At 39.3% G+C, this 13,370-nt stretch overlaps 1 protein-coding gene across 3 annotated transcripts in view; it reads right to left on the minus strand.

Moving 5' to 3' along the window:
* Window positions 1–13,370, minus strand: part of LOC148646936 (interferon-induced protein 44-like) — a 222,119-nt gene that overhangs the window by 17,880 nt on the left and 190,869 nt on the right. The gene's annotated exons all lie outside the window — the stretch shown is intronic.

Here is a 13,370-nt window from a genome sequence, read left to right on the forward strand (position 1 = left end):
CATTATTATGCATGCATGGAAGGGGACGGAGAGGAAACAGTCAGTAGACTGGATCCTCTGGCTAATAATATCATTAAATTTACCCTGTGGTCAGCAAGATGTATGCAGATGAAGAACAAAACTAAGAGAAGAGCCAAAGATTTCTATTGGGAAATTTGTAATGAACTTAAGAGGAGGATAAAGATGGATATTCAAAGATGGAAGTATCACGGTGCAAAAGATAAGTGGGAGGGGTTGATGGTATTAGTGACTGACAAGTGTTAAAAATGTGTAAATCTGGTTATTTTTGTGTATAGTAGAATGATTGTATTGTGATTTATACTTTTATAAATAAAAAAATATTGAGCAGATCGTTCCTGAAATACCTGCCCTGGATGACCCTTCCCCACGGTCATCTTACAGTGTGTAAAAGAGCGCAGTGCGTAACTGTGAGTTTTCATATAGTAAATGGCGGTGCGAGTGTGTTTAGCCAGCCGGACTGGCTAGAGACTTAACTAAAGAGACTTGATGAAAGCAAATGATGAAAAGCAACTTAAAGAGACTGGGAAATATAAGACCGTCTGAAAAGTATAAGTATAGTACAGGTGGACCTAAATGAGTTAGATAAACAGTTTTTGTATTTATATATAATTAGTTGAAATAGTTGAAAACAAAAGCTGGATTTATTCGAATGTCTCAAAACCAGATATCACTGAAACACTGTTTTTAGAATCATGACTGGTGGATAACATTGTGAAATTTGCAGAACTAGATAATCTCTACTGAAAAATTGGGAGAAATATGTACACAAAGGTGCGAGCAGTTCACATGGGGTGTATTCCATAGAAATTGGATAAATCTCAGAAACAAATCTCAGAAACAAAAGAGACAGGCTGACTGGGGGAAATCTCCGGTTTACAATTAGTGTGAACAAAAATATACACGCATTTACAAGAGAAACTGCAGAAAGCGCATGCAGGATGAAGGAAGCAGGGACCTGCCCTGTGGTTCAACTGAGAGATCTGTTTACATTAAAAATTAGATTGGTAAATACCTTGTAGCCTCCCTAAGTCTGTCCCAGTCCAGTGCGCAAAATGAGTTAAACCTAAAATGTACTGTTAATGGTGTGTCGGTTTCTCTGTTATGGGATACTGGAGCACTACTGTCATGCTTGTCTCACTTCACTGTTCAACAGTGTGCTATAGAGTACTATATATGGGGAGATGGCAGGAGGCCACAGGAGTACTGGGGCAGCAAGTTTTACTTGCTGAGTACCAGATTTTAACATTGATTTTAACACTTACGTGCATTTATCACCCGAATGTGGGTGGTTCCATCCCAGATCTATTGGGCTGGGCTGGGATGTTATTGAGCATTACAAGGAATGACTATACAGAACAGGGTATCACGTGGCTTCAACTGACCTCTGTGATCACTCAGTATGTTGATGATATTCTGAGTGCTTCCTCTGATGAGGAAACCTGTAAGGGTGGAAAATGGGTTCTGGGCAGCTGTGCTGACGCAGGAGCATGGAGGTAGGCACCCCGGTGGGATACGATTCGGGACCATTAGATGCTGTAGCCAAAGGGTGGGGGACCGTGAAGATTTAAGAAGATGTAATACTGTTTACTGATGGGTCTCTCTGGTGCATGAGGGAGAACAAAGAACAGGCTGAGCTGTTACGACAGAATGTGACATGCTAAAGACTGGAAAAATGTCCCTCCACTGCCTCAGCGCAGCAAGCCAATTTAGAGCACTGATTGAAGATTGCTAAAGTAAAACGTGAACAATTTATATTTATATACTGTATGTATTTGATGTATGTATGCCACAATTCTGGAGGGCTGTGGAGAAATAGGATTCTCTCACTACGGCAGGGACTCCAGTTAAGAATGCTGGGTTTGTCTCTGAACAGTTAGAAGCTTTTGCAGCTGCTGACTGGAGTAGCTGTGGTAAAGTGTAAATAACACAATAAAGAAATAATTCCAGTAACTTGAGGGAATAACTTAATCAGATGCAGATGCCAGGTGAACAGCCCTGGGAGACAATGAGTCTGAGACCCCTGTGAAATCTCTGTTGGTGAAAAGGGTCAGCTACAGGACATTCAGGCTGAAGCCTCTAAAGCAGAGAAATAGACATAGTTAGAAAAGAATGTGGGGCTGCATGATCATGGAGTATGGGGGGTCGCAAGCACAACGGACACCCTGCATGCCCTCACAGCCTAATGCCCTTTGTAGCCCGACAAATTCATGCTGTCAGATACCCGGGTGTGAGACAAATGGTGCGCCAATTGTCCTGAAACTGGGTAGGGACTGTGTTTAAAGCAGCAGACACTGATGTTGTATTTCAATGTGATGCTTGGCAAAGGAACTCAACTACAGCTCAGGTGCGGGTGTGATGGCTCAGAAAGCCAGCCCCTGAGGGACCTGTCATGTACTGGAAAATTGACTATTATAGCTTGCCAATATGTAAAGAGAACACTGGACTCTTAATGATGGTGAATCTGTTCTCCTGGTGGGCTGAGGCCACTACCTCTGTAACTCTCAAACATTTGATGACGAAGATAATTCCGTGGTGCATTCTGCACTGTCACTTGAATACTGATCTAGGGACATACTACACTGGGAAGGTGTGTAAGGCTGTAATTGCCTCACTGGGAGTGAGGTGGAAGTTACATTATACCCGTCACCCACAGTCTGCAGGCATAGTGGAACGAATTGATCTCTGAAAGACCGACTGATGAAATATCAACTGAAGGAACACCATGGGTAGATGCTCTACCTGCGGCCCTTTGCAGTCTACGGGTTGGATCAAACGGAGCTGTGAGACTAAGCCCATTTGAGATCATCATGGGCAACCAAAGAAACTCCCTGGAAGGCCAAATTTGGGGTAACGGATTGTTGAGTTTGCTAATTCGCTGTTACAGTATTATAGGTTGTTAACTGAAACGGTGCACAGGGCTTGTGAACAGGTGCTGGACGTTTGGCGACCTCCAGTAGAGGGAAGACATGACCAGATACCTGGCGAGTGGGTGTGGGTGAAGAAGAGATAACCTGCCAGACGTTGCAACCCTGCTGGGGAGGGACCATATCAATTGTTACTGACTACCGACCATCTGCCATCTACCATCTACTGACTGCCATCTGAGTGACAGGCTGAGATTGCTGGATCCACGCAGCGCACTGTCACCGAGCCACTGCACCAGAGACTGAGTGAACAGAAAGAAAGATATTGTTACCGTTTCTGTGTCTGATGCTTCCTAACGTGGGCCAACAGCGTGCTTGTTAGGCTTGAGGAACATTACTGGAGAATATGGTATCAATACATTGCTGGAGTTGTCATATCTATCAACCACAGATAATAATCAGAGTTGGGTCTATAATGCTATTCTAAGATTCTGATGATAGATCTCCACATGGCTGAGGTCTGCGTTTGGCTCCTGGGGTGGAACTTTATTACAATATTTATTTGTAGGATTAGTATTGTTTATATGTAGAATTGTAACCATCACTTGTACAAAGACATTAATCACATCTTGCTGTAACCGTGGGACTCACAATGTCATGGTAATGCATGCCGGTACACCTAGAAAAGAAAGATCTGCCCTGACATTGTTTGTGTAAAAAAAATAGGCAAAATAGGTGAATGAAGAAAGATACAAGATATGAAGAAGGGGTTAACTGAGTCCTTTCTGCATGAGGACTGGACTTCTAAGTAACAGGCTAGAGTTATGGCAGGAAAGGGGGATAACTGATAAGGATTCCAGATGCCAGCTAGGAAACCCGCCAGGGAAGGGAAACTAACACTGACCATTAAGAGTGACCAAAGTCTGTGAACTGGCCAAATACCGTGACCTCCCCCCATTACCATAGTAATGAACTACATCAGAAGCGGCAGAAAAGAGCTATATAAACTGGATGTTTTGTACCAGCACTTTTTTACAATACTTGGGTTTTATTGTTCCTTGCATGCAATAAAACTCATCTGTTTAACTTCATCTCGGGGTCCAGAACTTATTTGTCTGTTACAACAGTAAGTAACACAAAGCATCATCTTTCAAATGAAAAATAAATACAAATGGATGCACCCATGCTATTTTATAGATTACATCATTGTTAGGCTCCCTGATATGAAACATGTTCTTTTCACACAAGCCATGAGAGGGGCAGTGTGCTAGATAGATCATAGGATGATCATAGCTAAGCTCAGAATGAAGGTTGGGACATCTGATCGCCTAGAAAGAGCTCTTCCAAGAAAAAAACAACAACTACATTTTGCAGTGATTGTGTTTTTGTGGCATACGAGAAGTGGAGGTACGAACCAACATGCAGCATTCTTGAAAACCTAAACTGAAGAGGGCTCTATAGTAGAACGAAACATCAAGACTGATTTGATGATAAGTCAAAGAACATCTTCAACCTACTAGGTGCCATGCACAAGGATTACAACCCACTTCTGAGGTTCTCAGAAAAAAGTAAGAAGAACGGAGGAGAAATGTACAGAACTTCCTGCAACAATTTCAAAATGAGTATTGGATATCCAAGGCACATGAAATACAGAAGCACGTGGACAAATATGACATGCTGACTTCTATAACACATTGAAAACCATCCATGGCCATCTCTCTCCTATTAGGAGCGCAGATTGATCTATTTTAATAAAGGTTGAAAGAAAAATAGTACGGATGTAGAGCAAACATTTCCAAGCAGTCTTAAACAATCAAAACCTGGTCAATGTCTCAATTTTAGAAGATCTTCAAGTCTTGCCCACCATCCAGGGTCTTGATCTCCCACCGACCTTCTCTGAGGTCTACTCTGCCATCAAGTCTTACAAAAATTAAAACAACTCCTGAATCTGACTTCATCCCATTTTAATTTTGAAAATTGGAGGTTATGTTTCCATCAGAACCCTTCATCACTTCATTGTGGAGACAAGGATGCATTCCACATCAATGGAGGGATGAAAACATTAGCTTTTATCAGAACAAGGGTGACAGATCAATTTGGGGCAACAGCAGGAAAATAGCTCTGCTATCAGCTGCTGGCAAAGGTCTGGCAATGGTCATGCTTCACTGACTTATTGCCACCATCACTGAAGAGCTTCCTGAAGATAGTGTGCTTGCACCAGTCCTATTTAACATCTTCTGCCTGTGAGTTACACAACTCCGGCAGGTATGATTGTAGAGAGTGGGGTATTTTTTAACTTTTGGTTGGACAAGACCATCTTTAATATCAGGAGATTCCAAACTGCCAATAAGCTAAAATCAGAATATGTACTTGAGCTCCAGTATGTTAATGATTGTGCTGTTGTAGCACACACCCCAAAAGCACTGCATGTTATGCTTACAGCAGTCATACAAACATACAGATGCAGCCATTCAAAGTGAGCGGTACAGACACGTACCGCAGGTAATTGGATGCGGTGTCGCACATCATGACGCAAGATGACGCGGGGTACCGCGGTACGTGATTGGTTGACCGACAGGGGCACTCGTGGTCCGTTGGTCTGTCGTAGAAAGACTTACAGTAAACGTCTTTACTGTGCCCATTGTAGATATTGAATTTTACCACTGAAGGGAAATCTTAGTAGCTGAGCATAAAAAGAATAGGAGCATACTGTAACGCGTGTGAAGGCCATAAATGATATTAATTTTGGAACATAAACATACAGTATATGGCTGGTCTCGGTACTTTAAATAAAAAATACACACCAGTATTCCATTTCTACCTAAACATTTTAAGCATCGAAGTCTTTAACTAAAGAGATACCGGAGTCAACAAGCATACTTTTAGAATTTGATAAATAGGGAATATAATATGGAATCGCGTATCGAAAGAATTTAATAACGATATGATTATATTCATGTACTGCGACAGGGCTGTGTAGGGCTGTTTCGCCTCCCTGTTCATGTAAGTTCGCCTGTAGCCTACTGGTCTACGTGCCCGATTAACAACTCGCAGGTTGTGTGTTCAAATCCAGCTGGTGCTGGACTTTTCTTTTAACAAACATTTCTTCGAAAAAATAGAATAGCGATATTATGGACAATCAATTGACTTTTATATTTCAAAATATCGCAACATGATCGATTCTAAGTCATTTTTGATAACAATGAATAGTCACTTTCTTCCCTTCTGACAATGGTTCCTGCTTCTATTGTGTGTGTGTGCAATAGAGTAAATTTTTATAGAGACATGGAGGCTGGACAGTATGCGTTACAATATAAACATTTATATTGATTTAAATCGTGTTCTGATTTCATTCGCAAACGCGTGTTTAATTATGTGTGTTTTAATCATAATCAGGCTAATGCATTTCTACATTTCTGTATGAACCAGCCTAGAGGTTCATACAGAAAGACAGCTTGTGTTTAAATTGAGTGTAAGGTAATTTATGCTTCTAAAGTCATGGTCAGCATTTATTATTGTACTGTGCTGTAAACTTGTTCTGTGCCTAGTCACATTATTTTATAGCATTTTTATTGTGTTATTAAATCCGGTGGCGCTGTGTGTTAGTTTCCTGACTCCCATGTCACATGGTCTGTGATTGAATCCCATGGAACTATGACTTTATTTTTTAACAAACATTTCTTTGAAAAAATGAAACGTTTCCCTTGGTCAGAGATTAAATAAAACCTCACTCGCACCAAACAAATTTATATTTCGAAATATCACAACATGATCGAATTTAAGTCTTTTTAATAACAATGAATAGTCACCTATGCGTTACAAAATAAACATTTATATTGATTTGAATCGCGTTTTGGTTTAAATCGTAAACGCGTGTTTAAATATATGTGTTTAAAGGCGATATACTGTATAAAAGCGCTGATTCTTATGGAGTGTGTTCCGCCGGGGATTCAAAAAAATTATTTTAAATAAGCTGATAAAGCTTAGACTAACTGTATTCTAATAATAATAATAATTAATAATTGCTTACACTTATATAGCGCTTTTCTGGACACTCCACTCAAAGTGCTTTACAGGTAATGGGGTCTCCCCTCCACCACCACCAATGTGCAGCATCCACCTGGATGATGTGACAGCAGCCATAGTGCGCCAGAACGCTCACCACACATCAGCTATTAGTGGGGAGGAGAGCAGAGAGTAATGAAGCCAATTCATAGATGGGGATTATTAGGAGGCCATGATTGGTTAAGGCCAATGGGAAATTTGGCCAGGACGCCGGGGTTACACCCCTACTCTTTTCGAGAAACGCCCTGGGATTTTTAATGACCACAGAGAGTCAGGACCTCGGTTTTACGTCTCATCCGAAGGACGGCACCTGTTTACAGTATAGTGTCCCCATCACTATACTGGGGCATTAGGACCCACGTGGACCACAGGCTGAGCGCCCCCTGCTGGCCCCACTAACACCTCTTCCAGCAGCAACCTTAGTTTTTCCCAGGAGGTCTCCCATCCAGGTACTGACCAGGCTCACACCTGCTTAGCTTCAGTGGGTTGCCAGTTGTGAGTTGCAGGGTGACATGGCTGCTGGCCATGTATTACAACAGAACATTGGACAATGCAACGTAAATTGCAAAAATGCACTTGGAATCTGTCCAAGCCCTCCTACAAAAGTTATTTAAACTGCGACACTGATCATTCATCTCTAAATAAACTTTATTTTATATAACGTTTTAAGCGAATAGGTAATTAGATTGCTCATAAACCTAATCGCCTTTTCTACATAAACACAGCGTGATTGCTCTCTGAAAATGCTTTTCCTTTATATTTAGGCTCAGATTTCAACTATAGATCGTATTATTATAAACTTTCTTGGAAAAATATATTTTATGTAAACCATGTTTGCTATTAATTCATTTAGGGCTAAAATACGTTCATTGTCTTCCAATCGAGTCGAGTTGACATTGGAAGCTTGCCACACCCGGACTGTTAAACCAACGCATTAGCACGTCAAAGCCCATTGAGGGTATTGAGCCAGTATTGGCTTTAGTATTAGCCATACAGAACATTAAAGTGCCCCTTTTCCATTCAGCGGGTGCCTGAGCCGCTGTGTCCTATCTTCCGACAGTCGCCGTTGTGAATGTCTGTAGAGTGTATCTTATTTTTAGTACTATATTTTTGTATTATATTCCCTATTAATCAAACTCTAAGAGTATGTATCGGCTTGTCCCCTCCTCCCGCCCCTCTCTGTGTACAGTGGAGCCTCCTGTCCAGCCAGCACATGTCCACAGACATTCACAACAGCGACATATCACAAAACGTTTGCACATATAGTTAAATTATTAGTTGTTTTTCAGGAAGTTAAAAAAAACACTTGAATTACTTATCCAGTCTCTCGAAGTTATTTTTCAAGCAATGCAACAAATGTCGGGCAATGTGTTTTTTTTAATCCAACATTGACAGCCACATCTTAAATCTTGTCAGTCAGGTCTTTTTTTCTCTAGTTGAATTGTGGTTTACACATCGCACGACTTTAAAGGCTAGAAAGATAGGTTTCGATTCACATTAGCACATTAGAACAAAGTTAAACTGAGATTTCCTTAGATACGCGATTAAAAAAACAATTTAAAAAAATTTGAATCCCCGGCGGAACACATTCCATAAGAATCAGCGCTTTTACAGTATATATCGCCTTTAAAGGTGGCTTTTCAAAACGCTTTACAGGATAAAAACAACAAGAACAGCAACAACAGCAATATTGTATTTCATTGCACTTTGAAAACCAAGTAATAACTTAACTATATGTGCAAACGTTTCATATGTTGCTGTTGTGAATGCACATTCCATAAGAATTGATTGAGCTCCGCTCTGTACCACGCAATGATCCCCCCGGATCTTTTTTCAGCATGGAATAAACCTGTTACTTGATTCATATGGATGCCCGGTTCCGCCGGTGATTCAAAACATTTTTTTTTTTAATCGGGTATCGAAGGGAATAGGCAGTATAACCCTGTTCATGCACAAACTGTGGCATGTTACGTTGATTTGGGTGTCTCCTCTAAATTGCATTTTGGGGGCGGACAGCACATACAAGGGTTAATGAACTGTGCCAAGAAATTTAAAATAGTATTCTTTAGGTGTGAGGGTAGGAGTGGACTGCAGCAGGCATAATCAGCAAACCAGGAAAACAAAGAACAGGACAGGTGAGATGTGTATCCAGAAAGCGAGTGATCAGAAAAAGGAAATGGTGTCTGTCCCTGGCATTAGCTCATCGGTATGGTGTAAATTTACCCTTACTTCGTGCGACTGGAAAAGAATTTGTGATCGGATCAACGAAATGCTTCATAGAAGGAGGCGCTCTTTTCCTCTAGTCTAACAGTCTGTCCACAAACAAAACATTCCTGTTAGACAAGAGGAATTGAAAAAAAACAATTTTGTCAATGGAAACCGGTGTGTGTGTCACTCTCTGCTGGATGTCCCTCTCACTCTCTGCTGAATGAATAAAAGCATTTTATTAAAAACGCGTTTGCGTTTGTCTGGTATTTACTTTGGTCCCTTTTAACTGTTTTTCGATCTACTGTATTGCTTTGAGATGCCACTTTTAAAGGTGATATGTAAAATAAAGTTTTTTATTATTGTTATAGAGAAACATGAATAGATTTTCCCTGGTTCAGAAAAAAAGATCTAAAGTGTGTCATGGAAATATAACTATCAAGGAAGCCACAAGAGAGAGTTCTCACCTGAGTAAGGTCTTTATTTCAATATTGCAATATTGGGAGCCCTGCTGCCACTTCGCAAAGTGCAACCAGAGACTCAATTTGTTACAAGCAGTACAGGGTTTTTATAAGACGTTGCGCTGTAAAAAAGTTCAGCACTTGGTCCCTTCTAAAACTTCCCCTTTCTCTAAGAGAAAACAGATTACATCATAGAGCGAGAGAAGAAAAACTAGATTTGTTATTCAAAGCTTATCAGTTACTTTCAGCTAATTCTAATGACCCAGACAGCATATATTGTTTTGGTACATTGTCTTCTAAACTAACCTAAACAGTGTACTTTGTTGACGAACTGTTTTCTAAAATTCTGCACGCACTGTAGCACAGCAGTTACATCCTTGAAATATATTATCTAAAAGCACCAATATATTTTTTCAAAGCTCTCTACATTTTTAAGAATCAATTTACTTATTAGATTTCCACTTCAATTGCTACACATAACTTTCTTAATTCGATGTATTTAAAGCAGTGAACTACTGTGGGTGTAACATAACATTCAGAAATACAATCGAGAATAGTTTTGTGGTGTTTGTTTAGATGAAACGTTCCTAAAACGTATAACATAACAAAATTAAAGACGATTAAAATCTGAAATCTTTCCCACAAGTCATCGGAAAGTTTCTGCTTTGTGTAAGGATGGTATCAAAAAGCAATCTTAAGTGGTGAGAAAGCTGTGCTCAATGTTTTTAAGGGACTTAAAAGTAAAAGGAGATGCTTCATATTCCTTGACTAATTTTAAAAACTAAGTTATAAATGCAGACGCTCCCTCTGTGCCGCGCCGGGTGTAAATATCAAAATATACATAACCAACACTGATTGTACCCATCTGTCATGCAAATAAAACACCTTGAATTGAATTGAATTGAGGGAGAGAGGGGGGGAGGGCGAGATAACCAGGACGCAAGGGAAATAAGATACACTCCACAGGCATTCACAACAGCAACATATGAAACGTTTGCACGTATAGTTAAGTTATTACTTGGTTTTCAAAGTGCAATGAAATACAATATTGCTGTTGTTGCTGTTCTTGTTGTTTTTATCCTGTAAAGTGTTGTGAAAAGCCACCTTTAAAGGCGATATATACTGTAAAAGCGCTGATTCTTATGGAATGTGTTCCGCCGGGGATTCAAATTTTTTTTAATTGTTTTTTTAATCGCGTATCTAAGGAAATCTCAGTTTAACTTTGTTCATGAACAAACAGTGGCATGTTACATTATTATTAGTTTTTTTGTTAACAAGGTTCGCCAGCTAATGTGAATCGAAACCTATCTTTCTAGCCTTTAAAGTCGTGCGATGTGTAAACCACAATTCAACTAGAGAAAAAAAGACCTGACTGACAAGATTTAAGATGTGGCTGTCAATGTTGGATTAAAAAAAACACATTGCCCGACGTTTGTTGCATTGCTTGAAAAATAACTTTATTTCGAGAGACTGGATAAGTAATTCAAGTGTTTTTTTTAACTTCCTGAAAAACAACTAATAATTTAACTATATGTGCAAACGTTTTATGATATGTCGCTGTTGTGAATGTCTGTGGACATGTGCTGGCTGGACAGGAGGCTCCACTGTACACAGAGAGGGGCGGGAGGAGGGGACAAGCCGATACATACTCTTAGAGTTTGATTAATAGGGAATATAATACAAAAATATAGTACTAAAAATAAGATACACTCTACAGACATTTACAACGGCGACTGTCAGAAGATAGGACACAGCGGCTCAGGCACCCGCTGAATGGAAAAGGGGCACTTTAATGTTCTGTATGGCTAATACTGAAGCCAATACTAGCTCAATACCCTCAATGGGCTTTGACGTGCTAATGCGTTGGTTTAACAGTCCGGGTGTGGCAAGCTTCCAATGTCAGCTCGACTCGATTGGAAGACAATGAACATATTTTAGCCCTAAATGAATTAATAGCAAACATGGTTTACATAAAATATATTTTTCCAAGAAAGTTTATAATAATACGATCTATAGTTGAAATCTGAGCCTAAATATAAAGGAAAAGCATTTTCAGAGAGCAATCACGCTGTGTTTATGTAGAAAAGGCGATTAGGTTTATGAGCAATCTAATTACCTATTCCCTTAAAACGCTATATAAAATAAAGTTTATTTAGAGATGAATGATCAGTGTCGCAGTTTAAATAACTTTTGTAGGAGGGCTTGGACAGATTCCAAGTGCATTTTTGCAATTTACGTTGCATTATCCAATGTTCTGTTGTAATACTGTCTAGAATACAGTTAGTCTAAGCTTTATCAGCTTATTTAAAATAATTTTTTTGAATCCCCGGCGGAACACACTCCATAAGAATCAGCGCTTTTATACAGTATATCGCCTTTAAACACATATATTTAAACACGCGTTTACGATTTAAACCAAAACGCGATTCAAATCAATATAAATGTTTATTTTGTAACGCATAGGTGACTATTCATTGTTATTAAAAAGACTTAAATTCGATCATGTTGTGATATTTCGAAATATAAATTTGTTTGGTGCAAGTGAGGTTTTATTTAATCTCTGACCAAGGGAAACGTTTCATTTTTTCAAAGAAATGTTTGTTAAAAAATAAAGTCATAGTTCCATGGGATTCAATCACAGACCATGTGACATGGGAGTCAGGAAACTAACACACAGCGCCACCGGATTTAATAACACAATAAAAACGCTATAAAATAATGTGACTAGGCACAGAACAAGTTTACAGCACAGTACAATAATAAATGCTGACCATGACTTTAGAAGCATAAATTACCTTACACTCAATTTAAACACAAGCTGTCTTTCTGTATGAACCTCTAGGCTGGTTCATACAGAAATGTAGAAATGCATTAGCCTGATTATGATTAAAACACACATAATTAAACACGCGTTTGCGATTGAAATCAGAACACGATTTAAATCAATATAAATGTTTATATTGTAACGCATACTGTCCAGCCTCCATGTCTCTATAAACATTTACTCTATTGCACACACACACAATAGAAGCAGGAACCATTGTCAGAAGGGAAGAAAGTGACTATTCATTGTTATCAAAAATGACTTAGAATCGATCATGTTGCGATATTTTGAAATATAAAAGTCAATTGATTGTCCATAATATCGCTATTCTATTTTTTCAAAGAAATGTTTGTTAAAAGAAAAGTCCAGCACCAGCTGGATTTGAACACACAACCTGCAAGTTGTTAATCAGGCACGTAGACCAGTAGGCTACAGGGAAACTCGCATGAACAGGGAGGCGAAACAGCCCTACACAGCCCTGTCGCAGTACACGAATATAATCATATCGTTATTAAATTCTTTAGATACGCGATTCCATATTATATTGGCAGAAAAGCTTAAAACTACCACTTTTTCACACGCTATTTCACATGCTAGTTAAATACTTCGATGCTTAAAATCGTTAGGGAGAAATGGAATACCGGTGTGTATTTTTCCTTTAAAGTACCGATTCCTGGAATCTGACTGGCTGACACCCTTCTGAAGTGGTTCCATAAAATCTGGTATACGGAAAAGAAAGAGTTGATAAATTAAAATGTCTTTTAATACACTCTTTGCTGTGCTCTTGAGGATCCTTGTGATATTTTGAGCTCTAGTTGAATGATAATTGTCGCATTTTAAATCATTTTCGTAGTTAGAAATTATGAAACGCCCAGTTAAAAGCAAGGAAGTTTTTATGCCCGTTGAAGTAAAACAAAATGCCTGACAAAG

The sequence above is a fragment of the Lepisosteus platostomus genome, chromosome 16, assembly GCF_059453375.1.
Source record: "Lepisosteus platostomus isolate fLepPlt1 chromosome 16, fLepPlt1.hap1, whole genome shotgun sequence".
Lineage (NCBI taxonomy): Eukaryota > Metazoa > Chordata > Actinopteri > Semionotiformes > Lepisosteidae > Lepisosteus > Lepisosteus platostomus.